The following is an 18,657-nucleotide window of genomic DNA, read 5'->3' on the forward strand; positions in this document are numbered from 1 at the left end:
TGGTGTCAGGAAGCCTTTCAGCTGCTGATCGCCACCAGGGAATGGCTGCAGGAAGGATTAAGGGGATTAACGTGGTCCAGGAGCTGCTTCTGAGAGATTTGCCACAGCCAAGAAAGCTGGTCTGCAGGGCAAGGAGGGCCAAGCAGGGACCCTTGCCTTCCCCGAGGGAGCAGGGAGTCTGCAAGTCAAGAGAGGCCTAAAATGTGCCCTGGCCTTTCATGGTCCTCCCTCAGGACCTGCCACAGCTGTGCAAACCCACGGAGCTGCCACTGGATGCAAAGAGCAGCATTTCTGGGGAGAAAAAGCCAGTTCTGCCTACCCACCTTCACAGCCAGGTCTGCAAATTCCCAAATTCCCATCTCACTTCATTCCTACAAGGTGCACACGGGAACAAGGACCACAGAGACTTCATGCTTTGAGCCCTGCTGAGGATACCCAAGGGGCATGAGACCCACCATGCCGGCTTGGCTTCCAGTCACCCCACGTGGGGGGTCCCGTTCTCCAGCCGCTTGCAGCCAGCAAGTCCAGCTGTGCACCCCTCCCCACCTACACCACCTTCACTAGGGCACTCCAACCACCGCAAAAGCAATTTCATGAAGGTCTTCCAGAAGAGCAGACCCTACAAAGAAGATCAGGGTCACCAACACCTTCAGTAAAACCTTTAACATCATCCTCAACAAGAAAACAGCCAGACCCTTAGGCACATACAAATAACAGAGACCAACCTGAGAGCTGAGGTGCAGGAGGACCAGCGCTGGTATTGGTGCACACCACAGCCTGAAGCACAGTCAGAAGCCAAGATGAAGGTAGAGGAAAACCAGAACCCCCTCATGCCCTCCTTTAAATAGAGCAACAGCCCCAGGAGCCCAGGCTGGCCCCTGCCCTGATTGCTCATGGGTCTCAGCTGTCATCTGGGTCTTGTTTCCACCACCCAGCTGCTAGCACTCTGCTTGATGCCTACTCAGCTGGGGTGCAGGAGGGACCTAGAGCAGGTGGAGCTGGGGTGGTGGGAGCTTGGTGCATGATCTGACCGTCACGTGCATGCTCCATCCATCACATGCGTGCTCCAACCGTCACGTGCATGCTCCATCCATCACATGAGTGCTCCAACCATCACATGCGTGCTCCAACCGTCATGTGCATGCTCCATCCATCACATGAGTGCTCCAACCATCACATGCGTGCTCCAACCGTCACGTGCATGCTCCATCCGTCACGTGCGTGCTCCAACCGTCACGTGCGTGCTCCATCCATCACATGCATTCTCCATTAATCGCTACCACACTCCAGCCATCACGTGCATGCTCCAGCCAGCCAGACCTGGCTTAGGGAGGGCTCGGACAAGACCTGTGCCCTGGAAAGAGGGGCTGGAGAGGTCCAGAGGATGGCAAAGGTGTTGTTGCCTCTGCACACACACCTCAGCCGGCACACTGGGGTCTTCATCTTCGTTAAAGCCTCCAGGCATGCTCTTAATGTTACCTCTCCAATAATAATATTTCATCTGCCTTATCTGATTAGGTTAGGCTCATTTGATTTTTGCAAAACACCTTTAATCACCTTGCAAATTCCCCATCATTATAAACAGAGTCACCACAAACATTTTCAGCAATCCAAGTTTTATTTTCAGCAATCCTTTTTTTTTTTTTAATATGCAAGAAAGGCAGTTGTAAAAAAAAAAAAATTTAAAAAATATGAACAAGACAGAGGCTGAGAAAACGTTAACAAGGCCCTGTGCTTTCTGCTAAGGTGCCTTCATTTCATTATCATTAAATTTGCCTAGTAATTAGATTTCGGTGCATGAATATTTTAAAAAAATGTAACAGACAGGCTGTCAAAAAAAAGCACGACAACATCAATTCGATAATTTTTTAGACAGAGACATTCATAAGCAATTAACACAGATTTCCTGGGTTTGGAGACTTCTTTTCTTCTGTTTTTTCTTCCAGCCTTGTGTTCTTCACCTGAAATCAAGAGAAAATCACTGTAAACATCAGCACTTCCATTTCTGCTATTTGTTTTTTTCCTGGTTTGCCAACATACTAACGCGATCCCAGTGCCATTTCTCCCTCTCGCCGGCCGTGCGGAGCCCTCAGTTAGCATGCTCCGGCGCTCCTCTCCCCCACCTCCCACCCCAGCCTTGCTAAACACGGGCAGGCACGAGGTTGGGTCATCCATCAGACCTCCCCACTCCTGCAGGACCAGATTAAATTAAGGTTGCATGAAGCTTCTGTCTTGATCTTCAGGCATTTCTGCTGAAAACAGTGATTTTGATCACTATTTGCATAATTGTACAGTTACGTATTCACCGGCTCCCTAATTATACGATCTGTGTTCGACACTGCTCCAGACGAGGGGAGGCTTGCGAGGGGCATACTAAAACCGGCTGCTCTGCAGTTATCCCCCCGTGCCCCCGGGCCCGATCCTGGCTCCAGCTGAGCCCACACCTCCTCCCTGCAGGCTTGTGACCACCAAACCGCGGTGGGGACAGCCCCGTGCTTGCCCTCTCCACCCTATCTGCGTGCGAGACGTGCACCGAGAGCGTTGCCAACCCCAAAAAAGAGGGGTTGTGGTTGGGATGCCAGTCCCTGCTCCACAGCTACCAAAACGACCCCCTGCAGAGCCATCATCCTCTGATTTTCACCCAAAGGGATGCAGACGAGGTCCACGAGCCTCTGCCTTGCCCATGCTGCACGCTTCCAACAGGACCAAAAGGTAGATGGAAAACAACATAGTCCCAAATTTCCCTCTTTTTTTCCCTCCTCACCGGTCCCAGAAGAACCTCACATGCCAGAAAGAAATCCAGCCCGGGGGCTGTTTGCTGGGATGATTCAAGATCTGAGCTATTTTGAAGATGGGGGTAGCACGGCGTAGGTCTAGTCCGTGCCTGGACCCAGCACAGACCCTAGAGGGCATTTCCCCTACGACCGATACGGTGCCCCCGGCCCCGTGGAGATGCCCAGGAAGGAGCTGGTTGCTCACGATCGGCTTCTTGCATTTGCAAGGGGGCAAGTGAGTTCCTGGGTTTAGTCCTAAGCACTTGAAATACTCTAGAAAAAGGGCCTCTTGCCTCTGCACATCCCAAGTCCTTAAGAAATCAAGTCCTTGTTTTAACTGAGCCCTCTACAAGCCGAAAGCCCGGCCAGACCCCAGCGTTAGGTCTGTGCTCTCTTACAAGAGCAACGTTTTGCAGTGAGCCCCACTTGGGACAGCTCAGGGCTATTGCCGACAAGTAGCCAAAATGATGTTTGCAGGTCTTAAAGAGCTAACAAGCACGCTGGGAAGAGAAAACAATAACAAAAACCACCCCCAAACTCCAATTATTTGACCTCAACACACACGGATGTTAAAAATCTGTGTCTGTGTTATTTTTTATTATTGCTATCATCATGATCATCATCTCTGGCAAATTAAGAATACACAAAACAGCCACACACAAAGAAAATCCTAGACCTCAACTCAGGTCATGCCTTCCTAAAATCTCCTTTGCAAGGTTTTATCGGCAAGAGCAGGGAGTGGAAGCAGTTGGTACAAGCAGCTGAAAGACCAAATCAAAAGCATGTGAGCAGATTAAAGAATCAATCTCTCCGTTTGATGCAGAGGAAATCCCACTAATTATAAAGAAGGGGCTTATTTCCTGGAGTCACTCTGTTTGAAGTCATCAAAACTAGTAATACTTAATTACTCTACTTTATGGAATATATAACATCGAGCCCCTTCTCCTACTCGCCAGTCCTCTGATGCCATCGCTGGCGCTGGGGTTTCCAGGGGGTTATGGTGATGTTCCTCCTGTACCTATGCACTTATTTATTCAAATGAAGCCCTTAACAGCCCTCGCATGAGCCTGCGGGGAAGCATTTAAACGTGCTTTAAAAGGAGGTTATAATGAAAAAAAAATAATCCAGAGTGATTTAGCCATGCAAGCTACCTGGCTATTATTGCAAATGTGTGTGCATTGTGTGCACGCCGTGCCAGCAAACACCTTCAAAAGCAGGTATTTAGAATTAAACCAAAGTGAAGGTATTTGCCTCATCCTAATCCTTGGAAAGGGAAAGGGACTGGCAGTGGCGTTACTGAAACACGGCTCCACGAGCCCTTCGGACCTTGCTGAGCAATCTTTGAATGCCCAAGTAAGAGAAGAGCGCGCTGCCAGCTTTTGGTTTACGGACACATCTAGGCTACATCCATGGATAGGAAAAAAAATACATTCAGGTGTTTTGAGGAAAAGAAAGAGTGGCAGGTAGGCACTCTTCTTCTCAGAGCTGGTATAAAGATATTTAATATTGAGGACGGTCTGATTTTCCTCGCCTCTCTAGGCGGCTGGTCAGAATGTGCTTTGCTCAAGGGCCAACAACTGCCCGTCTCATAAAACACCACGCTAAAGCTCGAGTTTCTGGAGTCAGGTGATTAAGATGGAAGGGAACCATAGCTTTCATTAAAAAAACAAAAAGCAATAATCATATTTTTACAGGTTGAGAGAAACCTTGAAAAATGTGACCCGAGAGATTCAGGCAGGAAAAGGCAAGTGAGTTCATTTGTATTGCGTCTTGCCATTCTCGAGGGGAGCTGAATATTCCTGAGCGCATCCCTGGCACTGAAGCTGCTCCCAGGACCCGAGTCCTCAGGCAAAGCCATCCTTGCCGAGGGAGCGAAGCCCACGGGAGCAAAACCCTCCCCCAGGATCTCATCCTAAGCCCATCGCTCTTCTAAAGGCAACCTCCAAGGAGCAGGTTTCATGAAGAGCTGCCCATTTCCATGGCTGGGGAGCACCAGGGCATCCCAGGTTTGGGTTTGACTCTCAACCCCGGCTGGTTATGAAACTTTTTTCAAATTGCTCTCTTTTTCCAACTAAGCCGGTAAATTTTGGAGGGGAGAGACAAGAGCACACCTCTTCCTTCATCACCACCTACGCACACCTACCTGGGTCTACGGGTGCTACACAGACAACACTCTTACTGATGGCAATAATAAATCTTGCTGCTCAGTCCTGGAGTTTCTCCCAAATAACTGAGTCCAGCTGGGAATGCAGACGGGAGATGTGGAGCTATGTGCCGCTGGTTGAAATTCTGCACATACCACCCCACATTGGGAACGTCCCAGGAATGCTGCTGTGGAGTCATGAGGCTTCACAGCCAGGAATTGGGGGTGAAAAGGGTGTTCTTTTTTTCCCCTAAGATGGAAAGGGAAGAAATCTGTTAAGTCCAGGTTTGACCTGACTGGAAAATGCAACTGGGCTCCACACAAGTTCAGCAAGCTTGAAAAATCCCTTTTAAGATGTCTGAGCTTTGTGAAAACACCAAGCCGGAGCACGTCTCTCAAAACTCCTCTACCCGCGCAAGGACCCTTGCGATTTTGCTGTCGGTGGGAGAACGGGCGAGTGCCACGCTCAGCAGCATCCACACCGCAGGGCTTGGCATCTCACCGCTCCCCCTGCTCTCGGCTCGTGCCTTTCCTTGGCGCTTTTTGCAAATAAGGTCCCAGAGACGCCCCAGCGCTGCTGGGCTGTGCGGGAGGATGGATGTGCAGACCTGGAGGAGGAGACCCCAGTTTCCAGCCCAGTGACACATCTGCTCTGTGTCCCCAATACTGCGTGGCCCCACCGAGACTTTCTCTGCTTGGGGGTTCTCCTTTTGAGAGCGAGCGTCCACCTGGAGAGGCGCCGCTCGGAGCTCTCTTCGCTGCATCTTTTACACGCTTGCGGAACGTGAATCAAAATAATATTTCCCTGAGCAACGCAGTGAGCATTCCAGCATTTAGCCCCTTGCAGGTGATGGGAATAGTTCGAGCTGGACCTGAAATAAAACTCTCGCATCTCAGTCCCTCTGGAACTGAGAAAAACCCAAGATGAGCCTTTCGCTGATAATTTTTTGCCTCGCCTCTTCAGCTCTAAGGTATCAAAGGAGGAAAAGAAGGACCTGCTGCGAGGTGGACACGATGATCTTAGAGGTCTTTTCCAACCTGTATGATTCTGTGAACATCCCCATCTTTGCTGGCTGGTAAGAGAGCAGCAAGAAAGGAATTGGATTTTATCCGGAGGCTTTCTAGGGCTGGAGATTTTCTTCCTTGCAATCTATTACGGCCACAGGCAGCAGCGAGGAGCAGACCCGGGTCTGGGCTCCAGGTCTCCATCCCAGCCACGAGAGCGATGACCCGCTGCGGGTGGGAAGGAGCCCGGGCTGCATCCCTGCTGCCCGGGGGACGGGCTCTGGGCAGACAGACAGACTTAAACCCCTCCCTGGTTCTAGCCCTGTCCTAGGTCGGAGCTCCGTGCAGTGCTCCTAACAGCAGAGTTTTGGGTGCTCACGCTGCCCTGAGGCCACAGGCAATGGACGTTTTCCCCGTGCAACCTCAAAAAGGGATGCGGGCTCAAGCAGAGACGATTTCAGTGCCTGAAAAATAAACGCAGCCACAAGACCTAAACCTTTCTGTAAGTTAAGCACAAGGGCTTAAACGCTCTGCTCGGAGGGGCTGGGGAAGGGGGTCCCGTTCCCCGTTGGCTCTGCCCGGAGGAAGGGGCGAGCAGGTCCCCGCCGCCGCTGCCAAGCGAGGACCTCGCTGCAGCCCGGCCGAGGTCTGTTTGTCACTTTTCCTTCATTATTTGCAGTTTGTACACAGGCATCATTAGGGATTCATTCGGTTTCCCTAGCAGCAGGCATTAGTCTGGCTTCCCTTTCCCCCTTCTCTCGCCAGCGCCCTTTATTTTTAGTGTCTTATTTACAGTTTGACAGAGTAACTGTAACCCTTGCAAGCTACTCCAGCGGCTTTAATCGGGGGAATAATGGGTCCTGTCTGGCGATGAATAGAATTTAGGGGACAGATTGTTCCACACTCGCCCGGTGGGGTAATTTATTTATGTGCGCACTTGTCAGGAGGAGAAAGGGACGGGGGATCTGTATGCGCCGAGGACACTGCCGGCGCTGAAAGGGAAGGGAGAATGGAGCCAAACGCCCCAGATCCCGCTGCCCCCCCCCCTCCCTCCCCTCCAGCAGCTGAATGCCTCCGGTGGCCGTGAACTTGGAGGGGCCGAAAGCCCCATTCCCAGGCCCTCGGCACGTCAGCGGGGCCGCCGAGCGGCTGGGCTGCCGGCAGCGGGGCTCGGGGCTCCAGATGGGTCCGGCCGCGGCGGGCAGCCCTCCCCGGCACTGCCCCGCATAGCCGCGGCGCGGGGAGCACGTCCCATAGCAACGGTACAGTAGCAGGAGCACAGCGGGGGTCTGGGAAGAGAGGCAAAGCCCTCGGAAAAATACAGGATGGGTCCAGACAATGGCCCTCTCTCATATCATAAATTACACGGCAGCAACAAAAGGGGATGGATCCTGCCTTCTTGCCCGCTCCCACAGCCTGCGTTCTTGCCGGGTGCCGGTGGGCATCCCTGGGCGTGGGGACGGTGGTGGCACAAGGGAGAGGCGGTGGCATTGCACCTCCCAGCCCGTGACATCTCCTTCACCTTTTCCCTGTTGCCTAAAAAGCATCTCCTTCGCTCCTCAGCATCTCTGCTTTCTGCCCCAAAATGCTGCCTGAGCATCCACCGCCTGGGCACCGGAGTGGTCCATCACACCGGGACTGTGGTCCCTCAGCCGACGCTAACCGTGCCCAGGATCGGGGAGAAACGGCTCCTGGTCCAGAGGTGGGGTGCTTTCTCCTTCTTCTGCTCTTCAGAGAAAGGGCCCTTTTGCTTCTTTTTCCTCTCTGTGGCTCAAGGCCGGGAGCGTTTTGCATCTAGAGCCGACGTCTCGGCTCCGCTTCTCCCACGAGCTTTTGCCCGGCGATGGCTGGGGCTGGACCAGGCTCCATCGCAGCCGTCCCTGGGTTCCCGTGCAAAGCAGGACAGCGGCATCCACCGAGCACCAGGGCCACCTCAGCCAGGCCATGGTCCCCCTTAGCAGAGAGGATTCACCCCGCAGAGACCCCGAGAAGAGGCGGCACAGATGTGCAGGGGGTCCCTTTGCACCCACCTGGACCCAGACACGGAGGTGCTGAAGCTCCACCAGAATTTGGTGCTGATGTCCCATAAATGTCTCCCCGCTTGGCTTGGCTCCCACCTACGCTTGGCACCTTTCCTTTCCAAAAAACCTTTGAAGTTAGCGTATAATTACACTTTCCACCCAAGCAAAGACCCTTTTTAAGTTGCCAGTGTGGTATAAGGACACCCCTGGTCTGGCTACACGCTTTCTACACCCGTGTAGCCGTTTCGGCTGCAGGGGCGTTTGCCTTCACCGCTCTGCTGGTAGAGTCAGGAATGAAACCGCCACGGCCGCAGACTCCGATCCCTGTTAGCAGCAGCCACGTCGGTACAGAGCATCTTTCTGTTCCTGGGGTTTTACCAGTTTACTGGTGTACTGGGAGAGATGCTTAGAGCTGGGTGAGCTACCGGAGTCTGAGCGTGGGCAGACGTGCCCAGACCCACCTCATCCATCCCAGGTTCCTCTCCCACAGTTGAGGATGCCACAAGACCTCAAACCATGCAAGCAGCGGGCTAGTGGACGGCATAGGAGGACTAAACCGGACAGAAAGCACCAAGATGTCATCTCCAGGCCACGGTGCAGAGAAGTACAAAGTCTTCTCTGGATCTCCACCGGCAGGAGGACAGCCCGTGCGATGCTCCTGGCATTTCTCCGCCGGGACCGAAGGCGATGTGCTGGCTGCTTCGGGAGCTGAGGTCTGACCCATGGCCCCCACAGCCTGGTCCCGCGGCCGGTGAGAGCTCTCAGCCAGGACGAGCTCCTGGGCGTGCTGGAGCAGGGCTGCAGATGGAGGTGTAGCGAGATGGGGACGATGTCTGCCTGGACACAGGGACAGGACCTCACCCCAGGGGCCCTCCACCAGCTCAGAGCTGAGGGACGCGCTCAGACCAAGAGCCTATTTCAAGGGAAGACCTTCCCCTTGGCAGAGAGATCAAGACCTCTCCTTGCTCGGCTGAACTCAAGCCAAGGCAAGAGTCCTTGCACACACTTAAAAAATGCAAGAAAAAGGTCTTTGCACCGGAAACCCCTGGGGGTTTTGCTGCCCCGTGCCACGGGCGAGCGCTCCGGCGGGCGCGGGCAGCCCGTCTCCCGGGGGTCAAGGGCAACCCCTGCACCGCTCCGTCCCGCCGCGAGAGGAGAGCGGTGACGATGGGCAGCGAGACCTGCGGCACGATTGCGTCGGGCCTGGGGGGGGAACCCCCTCGTCCGGGTACAATGACTGTCTATTCTGCTGATCACAAGCCTAATCCTCTTTGGTTTTTAATTGGCATTTGGGCTAAGCTGATTTAAACCTCTTCACCTTGTTGGGTCCCCCCCTCCCCACTTCTTTCTTTTCTTGGGGTTTTTTTTTTTTTTTTGGACCAAATAACAACGCTGCCATCACCAAGTCCCCGGCACAATGACATCTTTGTGCGAGGGCGAGAGGAGAGGAAAGGGGAAGGGAGGGGGAGAAGGGAAATGTGCTGAACCCACTCGGAAACAATGCGGAGTTTGTGATTCAGACTTGACCACTGGCAAAGGACCCGCTTCAGCTGCGCCTCGTTAATAAACGCGCTGTCCCTTCCCAGCCCCTCTCCCCCTGCCCATCACCTCCGCCTCAGGCCTGCTGCCCACCGGCGCGGGCTCTACCTGCGATCCCCATCTCTCAACGGATGCAGCATCCCCACGCCCCGACGCGACCCGCCGGAGTGGTACCCACATCCCACCCCGGTCTCACCAGCGAGGCTCCGGTGTGCTGCAGCGGCGGGATGGGGACGTCCCGCTGTCCTCTCCGCCCCATCCATCCCCGAGCCGGTGCTGGTGCCCCCACGCCGGTGCTGGTGTCCCCGCACCGAAGCCCTGTGCTGGCCGGCAGCCCTGAGCAGCCTGGATGGATGCTGGTGCAAATGGCGATCTACGTCGTGCTCCAGGCCAGGGTCTGCTGGCAGGAGGAGGAAGAGGAGGAGGAGGAGGAGGAGGAGGGTGCACGCGGCATCAGCCGTGGTGAGGGGCTTCTGCTGAGGGTCCTGCAAGACAGGTCCTGCTGGCAGCTCCCACACGGCGGGGTCTCATGGCTCTTGGAGGGTGGGGTTTTTTTCCATATAGCCCCCACTCCTGGGTTTGTGTTATAGCGAGCCGATCTGAGTTAAAAACAAAAGCAACAGAAACACCTTTATTACCCTCTTTCCATTTAAAAAACAAAAAAAACCCCCAAAGAACCCCAAAAGAGCCCTTAGTTTCTGTGGGTGGGAAAGACACCTCTCACAGGGTTTGAGGATTACGAGTTAACAAACCAGCGACAACAGAAGTTAAATACAGAACAAAATCCACGGTTGTTCGAGACTTTGGGCCAAGTGAACGGCGAGGAAGGTGCTGGCAACCGTGGAGCTTTTGGCTGCTTTTTTTTCCCCACCATGTGGGTCACTGTGGTCTCGCACCCGAGCACTTCCATAGGGACTCTCAGCCCATCCCGGCAGTGCCGGTGCTAGAGGCTGTCCAGTGTAAGAGCTTAGGGAAAGCCTTTAAAAAAAAAAAAGAAAAAAAAATCCACTTACTGGGAAATTCCCTGCGAACTTTCACCGGGGCCAGAGACCCACGATTTGCCAGCCGGGAAATGAGCAGAGCATCACGTAGGGTGAACCCGTGCTCCTCCCTAGCAGGGAGAGAAAGAAAAGAGGATGGGAACACGTTAAATGTCAGCCCCGTCCTCCCCTGGCTGGATTACACCAGAACAGGGAGATTACAGCCACGTTTCTAGCAGAAAAGGGGAAGGAGGAAGAGAAAAGTCAGTTGGAAAACTCTCAGCATCCTTACAACTCTGCCGGTTTCCAAAACCGGAGACGCCCCGGCAGGATTTGAAATAGGGGAAAGCTCTCGTTGCACCGTCCCTTGTCCCCGCCGAGCATGGTGCCAGCCCTGGTCGCAGTGGCAATCCTGCCAAGCCCAAGCATTCAAGAATTACAAGGCAGGACTGAAAACTATAAATCTAAGTCAAAAAAAAAAAAAACACTTTTTTTTTTCTCGTTTGCCTTCTACGCAGCTGTGTTCTCCTCCCTGCCCAGGGCTGCTCTGCCAAGGCATTGAAAGCCAAACCCAAACCCAGCAGCACCCTGCGACTAAGGGGGGATTTATCCAGACACCGAGAAAGCCGGGCTGCCCCCAGCGCTTTGCAGCGGCCGAGCCGGGAGGAACCCATCACCGGTGGGAGCCGCGTCGAGAGAAGACGCTCGGATCAAACGCAGAGTGAAGAGCCCGACGCGATGCATCCCCGTGACCTTAACCCCAGCGCTCTGCCGGGTTTTCCCCTTGCTGATGCAGTCGGAAGCAAGCGGGAGAGCTCCAGCACTGGCAGCATCCCTGCCTAAAAATAACCAAACCGAGCGGCCGTGACCCTCGTGCTGCCAGCCGCTGCTCCGTATTGCTTTGGAGCATCCTTACAGAATTATTTTTTATTTTACTATTATATTAATATTCACTTTATATATTTTTCATCCGTATAAACTCTGCTTTCATCCACGGCTATTCCCAGGTTACACATCGATTTAAACGCCCCGTGCAGAATTTACTTGGCTTGTTTAATAGAGGAAGGAGCTTGGGCCAGAGAAAGAGCCTTTTCTCCTGCCCATTAGTCCCATAAATCATTGATAACGCTACAGAAATTAGAGAGACAATCCGATCTGGTGGAAATTAAGTGATGGAGAGCGAGCGAGTGGCGCTGATGGGAGCAGAGCAGGGATGCCCAGACCCGTCCTCTCCTTCCAGCCCCACTTCCAATGTGCCCCGTCCCCGGGTAAGAATGAGAAAAAAGGAAGGGAAAAAAAAAAAAAAAATCCCCCAGCGCGGACCAAAGGTTATAAATAAAAGCAGTGAGAAATCAACTAAGTAGATGCAGCTTAGCCAAATAGCTAAGAGCCTTAGTGCATTTTTGCAAGCTTTAGGAAAGTATTTCCCATTCCTGAATAAGCAAGTTTGGCAGGCGGAGGGGCGCGGGGCTGCAGACCCTTCGCCCCTGGGGCTGGATCTGCCGGCGAGACCCTGCAAGCTCGCGGGGACCCCGCGCCGCTTCGGGTTGGAAGCATCACCATCCCCTGGGGCAGCGGCCGAGGCCAGCAGAAGGGATACGACGGTGACGGTCACCACTTCGCCGGTCTCTTCCCACCTTACAGATCCCACCAGGATTGAGCCGGGCAGTGCTTCCCCGCAGGGACGACCCCATCGTTTGGGGCTCTGGCATCAGCCCACCAGGAAAAAAAAAAAAAAAAAAGTGATTTATTTTTCTTCTAAGGATAAATTTCTGGTTATTTTTAATCTGCTTTCAAAATTCCCATCGCACCAGGGTTAAACTCACCCGGCGTATTTAGGCTTTTAAATTTCTAGGTCTCATGGCAACAGAGGGATGGGGAGAAATTAAAAAGAACAACAAACCCGGCCCCGTGTAACACCAAGATTTTCACCTAAACCACAAGCCTCTCGCAACGGGATCTTCGGATAAAACACCCCAAAATATCTCAGGCGCTGTCGTGTATCGGTTCACACCAGGTTACGTCGTATAAAGCGATTTTTCCCCTCTCTCGTATTAACCTTAGTGCAATAACTTCGCACCCACAAATCATCTGGACCAGGCGAAGCCCCTCACGCCTCTGCCCATCACGCGCAAGGAGGGGAGGAATTCACTCGTGTTTGACATTGATTTTTTTTTTCCCCCTCCTAAACAGCCACAAAATGGTCTCAACAACAGAAAAAACGAGTCTGTTGAATTTTTCGTAGTCCAAAAATGGCGGGGAAAAAAAAACTAAACTGCTCTTTCCCTAATACTATCACAATACACAAAGAATTAAATGTGCGACTAGGAAAAAATTCTGCAGCCGAGCCTCAAAACCCACAATATCCCCATGTGGCGTGGAGGTCATCTTAAACGATAATTAAAAAAAAAAAATCTGGTTAAAAAAAAAGACTGTACGCTCGCCTTTGGTGCCATCCCCGCTGCAAAAACTGAAGATGAAACAAAAGGAGGTTGATTTTTGGGTGTGGGTTGGTGCTCTGCGCGCGGCCGGGGGGGGGTTTCGTGGCCGCGACGCCCCATGCCAAGACCATCGCCGGCGGGAAAAGGAAAATCCCCGCGGCCGAGGCCGGGACGAGCACCCCACGGAGCCGAACGCCCCGCGGCGAGGACGCGGTACCCGGGGCGATGCCGGCAGGTTCCATCCCCGTCCCCATCTCCGGGATGCTGCGGGGATGCAGCCGACCGCCATGGCGAGGACCAGGGGGAAAGAGAATCGGCCATTTTACACGTCGGCTGCCTAAAATGGTGGCTCCCACCTTTTTTTTTTTTTTTTTTTCCCTTTTTTTTTTTTTTTCTCCCCTTTCTGCTACCGTTTCAGCACGCATGCACCCGCGGGGAGGGGAGGGAGAGGGGCCGCGGCCCCCCGCGCGCGAGGGCGCCGGGAACGGGAGCCAAGATGGAATTAGAGGGAGAAATTAAAGGAGGGGAAGGGGGGGAGAGGGAAAGGATGCGCTTCGCCTCGACACGGCCTATCCGCCGTTGGCTTTTGTGCGTCCTGCGGAAGGGAGAGGCAGGAAGGCATCGAGGGGGGGAAAAAATGGGGGGAAAGGAAGGGGGAAAAAAAGAGCATTTGGGCGAGGATGGCGAGGGGCAGGGATGCGCGTGGGGTGCGGGGAAAAATCTTCCCTTCTTTCTTCGCCGACCCCCCTTCACCCTCCCCGCAATCCCGCTTTGACTTTTCCCACAGAAGTAGCCAACCTCCAAGAATGCAAATGACATTCATTATGCAAATGCATGCAAATCAGGTTTAACTATCGGAAGAAGGGCTCGGAATTTCTAATGGGTTAACTCTTTCGCGCACAACCAGGATAACAAGAGCCCCGTGTCTTCCTCGGGGCTTTGTGTTTCCCCGTCCATCCCCGGGCACCCCGACCCGCACCCCTCGGTCCCCAGGGAGGGCGTCGGGTGGAACAAAGCACCAGAAAAAAACCCAACGACAACAAAAAAACCCACCCCATTGGCGTGGGAGCGGCTGCCCCTTCGTTAAACGCGCCGGCAGGAGATGAGACAAAGCAGGTTTAAATGCAGAATTGGAAAGAAAAAAAAAAAGAAGAAAAAGGAAAACGAAAAATATAAAAACAAAAAAAAAGAAAAAAGGAAACAAAAAAAAAGAAAAAAGAAAAAGGAAAACAAAAAAAAAGAAAAAAGAAAAAGGAAAACAAAAAAAGAAAAAAGAAAAAGGAAAACAAAAAAAAAGAAAAAAGAAAAAGGAAAACAAAAAAAGAAAAAGGGAAAAAAGAGAAAAGTGTTAATTAAAAAAATTTAAAAAAGAAAAGGAAGGGAAAAGCAGGCCGCTTTCGGCAGAACGTGAAACCCTCCCCACGATGCATCGGCAAAGGGTTATGGCAGCCATGAGGGTTCGGCTATTTACATCTCACCCGCTCGCCGGGATGGGCACAGAGCCACTGTCTCTTCTTCTGCTGGAAAAAAAAAATCTTGAAATGCACCGAAATCCCGTGGTGCTTTTTTTTTTTTTGGCTTTCGCATTGAGGAAAAAAAAAATAAAATTACATAGTTTCCCCCAGTGCTGGATGAGCCCGTTGTCCTCCGGGGAGGGAGGGAGGAGCAGAGGGATGGCAGCGGTGGCACCGGGACCCGATCCGCATCCCCGTGACCCGCCCCGGCGCCCCGGGATGCTCCGAGCACGTCAGAAACGTGCACGGCATCAGCAGCAAGTGTGACTCGTGGGACCGCCGCTCCTCCAAAACCTCTGGAAAAATCCCAATTCCCCGTCCCAGCCCCGAAAATGCAAAGGCCCCGGTGCCAGGAAACGAAACACAGAAATCCCGGGTGCGTAACCTCGCACTCACCAAACGTAGGGATTGCAGGAATTATGAGTATTACAATGAGCTGTAAAGCAGAGAAATACATGCATTGCATAATTCTAAATATTTTATAGTGATGCTGTTATTGATTAGCAATAATAATGCATTTTTATATTATTGCTGTGGTTTGCCTAAGAATTATACCTCATCTGCACTAAACCCACCTGATTTTTCTGTTATTTTCTATAGCTCCTTCCAATACCCACATTTGATCTTTTTTTGCCATCTGCTCAAAAACTCTTATTATTTAATCTGGAAGCTGTTGGGGGCAGGAGCAATAATCTGTGCTAGGGCAAGAATTTCCCAAATTTTAGGGGTTTGGTTAGAGACACCACAAAAATTATTGTTTTACGGGCAGTCTGGTGCGCTCTGAACTCAGAACTATTGGCCGGTTATAAAAAAATAAACCCTTTTATTTCATTAATCTGATGTCAGCAGGTCCCAGCCTGGTAAGGCCTCTGCAGAGTGTAAAATCTTCAGCACTTTGGCAAAGGTCAAGCATCCAAAAAAAAAAAAGGAGAAAAAAGAGAGTCAGCCCCTTCCCTACTAAAAAAAGATGAGGGGGGAATAAATAAATAAATAGAATAATAATTTTAAAAATGCCCAAACCCCCAGTAATTTGGGTTTCTTTGTCTTCTGGCCTCCAGCGTGCAGGCAGGTTGACGTCTGCGAGCCTCGCTGTGCTCCCTTCGTCTGCTTTTGACTCCGAGCCCCAATTTCCAAGTTCACACGTAATTCCAAAACTGGAATTGGGTGATTTTTTTGGAATAATTATTGGAAATTTTATTTTTAAAATAAATAAATGAATGGAGGCAGAGTAAGCCAAGCCCTATGTGGAAAAAAGGGCCGGAGGGATGCTGGTGGGTGCCCCAGCGTGCGCTCGCCTGCGACTCCCGTGCCCAGCCGACGAGGCTCACGCCGACAGCTACTTATTGCTAATGACTAATATGCAACATCATTATCATATCACAGTGCTGAGAAAGCAAACTTCTCTAATGCTTTCTTACGAGCACACAAATAGCATGTAAATTGTCATTTACCCGGGACGGTAACTAGTTAGGATTCACTTAGCAAATACCTGGCGTCAAAGGCATCCCTGGATTTGCGGCAGGACGGACTTCAGGCTGCTGGAAAGAAAACCAAGTTTGTGTTTTTAGCACGGTGCCGGCAAGGAGCGTTGCAGAAATTGCTTGATTTCTTAAAACCTCCCTCGCGGAATCACGTGAAAAGGGGTTAGGCACCGTTTTCGAAAGTGATTTTTAAATTTTTAATTTTTTTTTTTTTTTTTAAAAGGGCATTCATTCACCTCTCTTTTCCTTCACGTCCCCTCTCTATCAAATTTTGCTATTCACATCAGTTTCAAACCTATTTGCTCTGTTTTTTTCCCCATCCTTGATTCACCTCTTTGACCCTGGAAAACTCCAGCATTTTTGCAGCCCGAAGGCACCTTTGGATACAAGGTGGGAAAAGAGGTGCCGTGGACATTTGCAGCCTCTACATCACCCCATCAAAAAATTCAACTTTCAAAATGTTTTAATCACTTTGCATTAGAAACCGACTGCTAAATAACCCACGCTGGGAGTGTTTATCCACACAGGGGGTGGAAGGCAGCCTGGCAGCTTTGACAGCGATTCCTTGTGCAGAGAGGTCTGCAATATCGCCGGGAAGAAGGAAAAATAAGAGGGGGGAGAAAAAAAAAAAAAGGACAAAAGAATTATATTTCTTGACAATAATTTCAAGCGTCTTCTGGACGAGGCCCAAGGGCTGCACGTCCCAAGAGAAGCGTGCAACGGGAGCAAAGCGACCGGCGCGCTGGGCAGCCGAGCATCCCCGTACAGCCACTTTCTTCCCCATTTCTACCACCAGCCATTTCAAAAGCCACGAGCCACCCTGCCCAGCCTTCACCACGTGCTGGGCCGTTTTCTGCCAAAAAGCCCTGTTTTTTCCCCCCAAAAAAGCCCCATTTTTCCTTCCTTGCAAGATTTCCAGACGGGATGCTCAGCACTGGACTTTGCACCGGGCTTTTCCTAAGCCCCGCAGGGGAAAACACGGGCTGGGAGAAGACGCTGCTGGTCTTTGAACGAATCCAGCGTCAGATCATGAAAAATTAGCAAGGGCGGGAAAGAAAATATCCTGAGACCTGTGGAAACACCGAGTCCTCGGGATGGGACATGGGGCAGCAGGAGCCACGGCCGGGGGTGAAAGTCCCCAAAGGCTCCAGCCCCAAATCAACCTTCCCAGCGGAGAAAAGCCATTAAAGTCCCAAACTGCTGCGAAAAACCTCTTGGTTTTCCTACCAAGCAGGACCTTTGCGGGTTTTTTAAGAAAGATGTGGGGTTTGGGGCTATTAGAGGTAGCAGAAGGCTTCCCTCCTGCACGCTGGCACCGTCACCGGTGCCAGGAGTCAGCCGGGGACGACCCCGCACCAAGCGCTAATTAAAGCACTTTCAGGGAGAATCCTGACTTTTCACCATTCCTGTCAAGGGCAAGAGGAAAAGAGGAATTTTGCAGCGGCGACTCAAACCGCCTCGTGACAGTGGCTGCTCATCACCTCTCGGGACGCAACGGGACGCGGAAGCGCCCTTAGACCATGAAACAATTTCTCCTGGGATCACAGGGGGGATCTGGGTTTTGATGATCAGGCCTTAAAAAAAGCAGGAGGCAAAGGCTCTCGATACTGTTATTTTAAACCGATTTTAACTCATCTCACCATGCCCTTTTTTAAAGCGGCTCACCAACCTTTCCAGGGCCAGATTTTTTTTGGTTTTTTTTTTGCCAGACTCAATTTTCCAGCGCCTAGGGCTGCCGATAGCCCTCCAAACCCCCCCCCCCCCCAAAAAAAAAAACAACCCACAAACCCAAGCCCACCATCCTTTTTTCTAATTTTCCCAAAGAACCGGGAGGCGTGAGCACTCGAGAGTCAAATTTGCCCAGGACCCGCGTCCCCTAAGAAAGCAGGGCTCATTCGCCTTCCACAAACTCCGCAGCGGCAACAAAAGTCCCTTTCAAGCCCTTCCAGACGCAAGTCCTTCAGCTCAATTAGTCAGGCACACAGAGACACAAAAAAGCCTCCCATTCAGGCTAGTGGCTGGCTGTGGAGGACAAGGGCGAAGAAAGGATCTTTCTCCCACGCTTTCACTGGGTGTCATAACAAGCAGAAAGCCCTCTTACGGGGGGATTATTGGAGATAAGAGCCCGATGGAGGAGCTGGTGCAGAAGCTGGGGCTGCAGAAGAAGGGGAGGAGGGGGTTTGGAGGTTGCGGCTCCCAAGGTCGGGTGAGCACGGCCGCCGATGGCATCGCGCTCCACCGCAAATGTTTTTAGAAAAAAAAAAAAAAAAAAAAATTACGATATTCCCCCCCCCCGCCCCGGTACACACGCGCGCAGAATAATCCCGGTTCTCCATGGCAACCTGCTCCGTGGCCATCCCTTGCACTGGAGGAGGGAGGCAGCCTGCCTTTGCCCCAGCCTCGCTGCCGGCTTGCCCTGGTGCCGGCAAAAGCCTCGGCCGAGACGGGCAGCGGGGCTGGGCAGCACAGGCCTCCTCTCGCTCCCTTCTTCTCCGAAAATAAGCGGTTGACCTTGAGCAAAGAGTGGCAAGAAGGTGCACAGCTCGGTGGCAAAGCTCTCCCTCCAGAAACCCACCCAGCCCTGCTGATGCTCCTAGAGATGGGGGGGGTTTAAGATGAAAAAGAACCTTTTTTTTGTTTTTTTTTTTTAATAAAAAAGCAGGGGGGCTTGGTGGGTTTTGTCATTCAAAGTCAAAACAAAGGGGAAAAAGGGAGAAATTTCTCCAGAGAATGGGGTTTGTCTGCAAAATCACGAGGTG

General features: G+C 52.1%; 1 long non-coding RNA gene across 1 annotated transcript; it reads right to left on the bottom strand.

Moving 5' to 3' along the window:
* Window positions 1–1,603: 1,603 nt before the first annotated feature.
* LOC142094068 (uncharacterized) lies at window positions 1,604–15,955 on the bottom strand. The gene is made up of 4 exons (XR_012677598.1): window positions 15,907–15,955; window positions 10,496–10,593; window positions 9,679–10,081; window positions 1,604–1,961 (listed from the first exon to the last, which is right to left on the bottom strand). It is a non-coding gene; the product is annotated as an uncharacterized LOC142094068 (long non-coding RNA).
* Window positions 15,956–18,657: the final 2,702 nt, after the last annotated feature.

The sequence above is a fragment of the Calonectris borealis genome, chromosome 29 (genome assembly GCF_964195595.1).
Source record: "Calonectris borealis chromosome 29, bCalBor7.hap1.2, whole genome shotgun sequence".
Classification (NCBI taxonomy): Eukaryota; Metazoa; Chordata; class Aves; order Procellariiformes; family Procellariidae; genus Calonectris; species Calonectris borealis.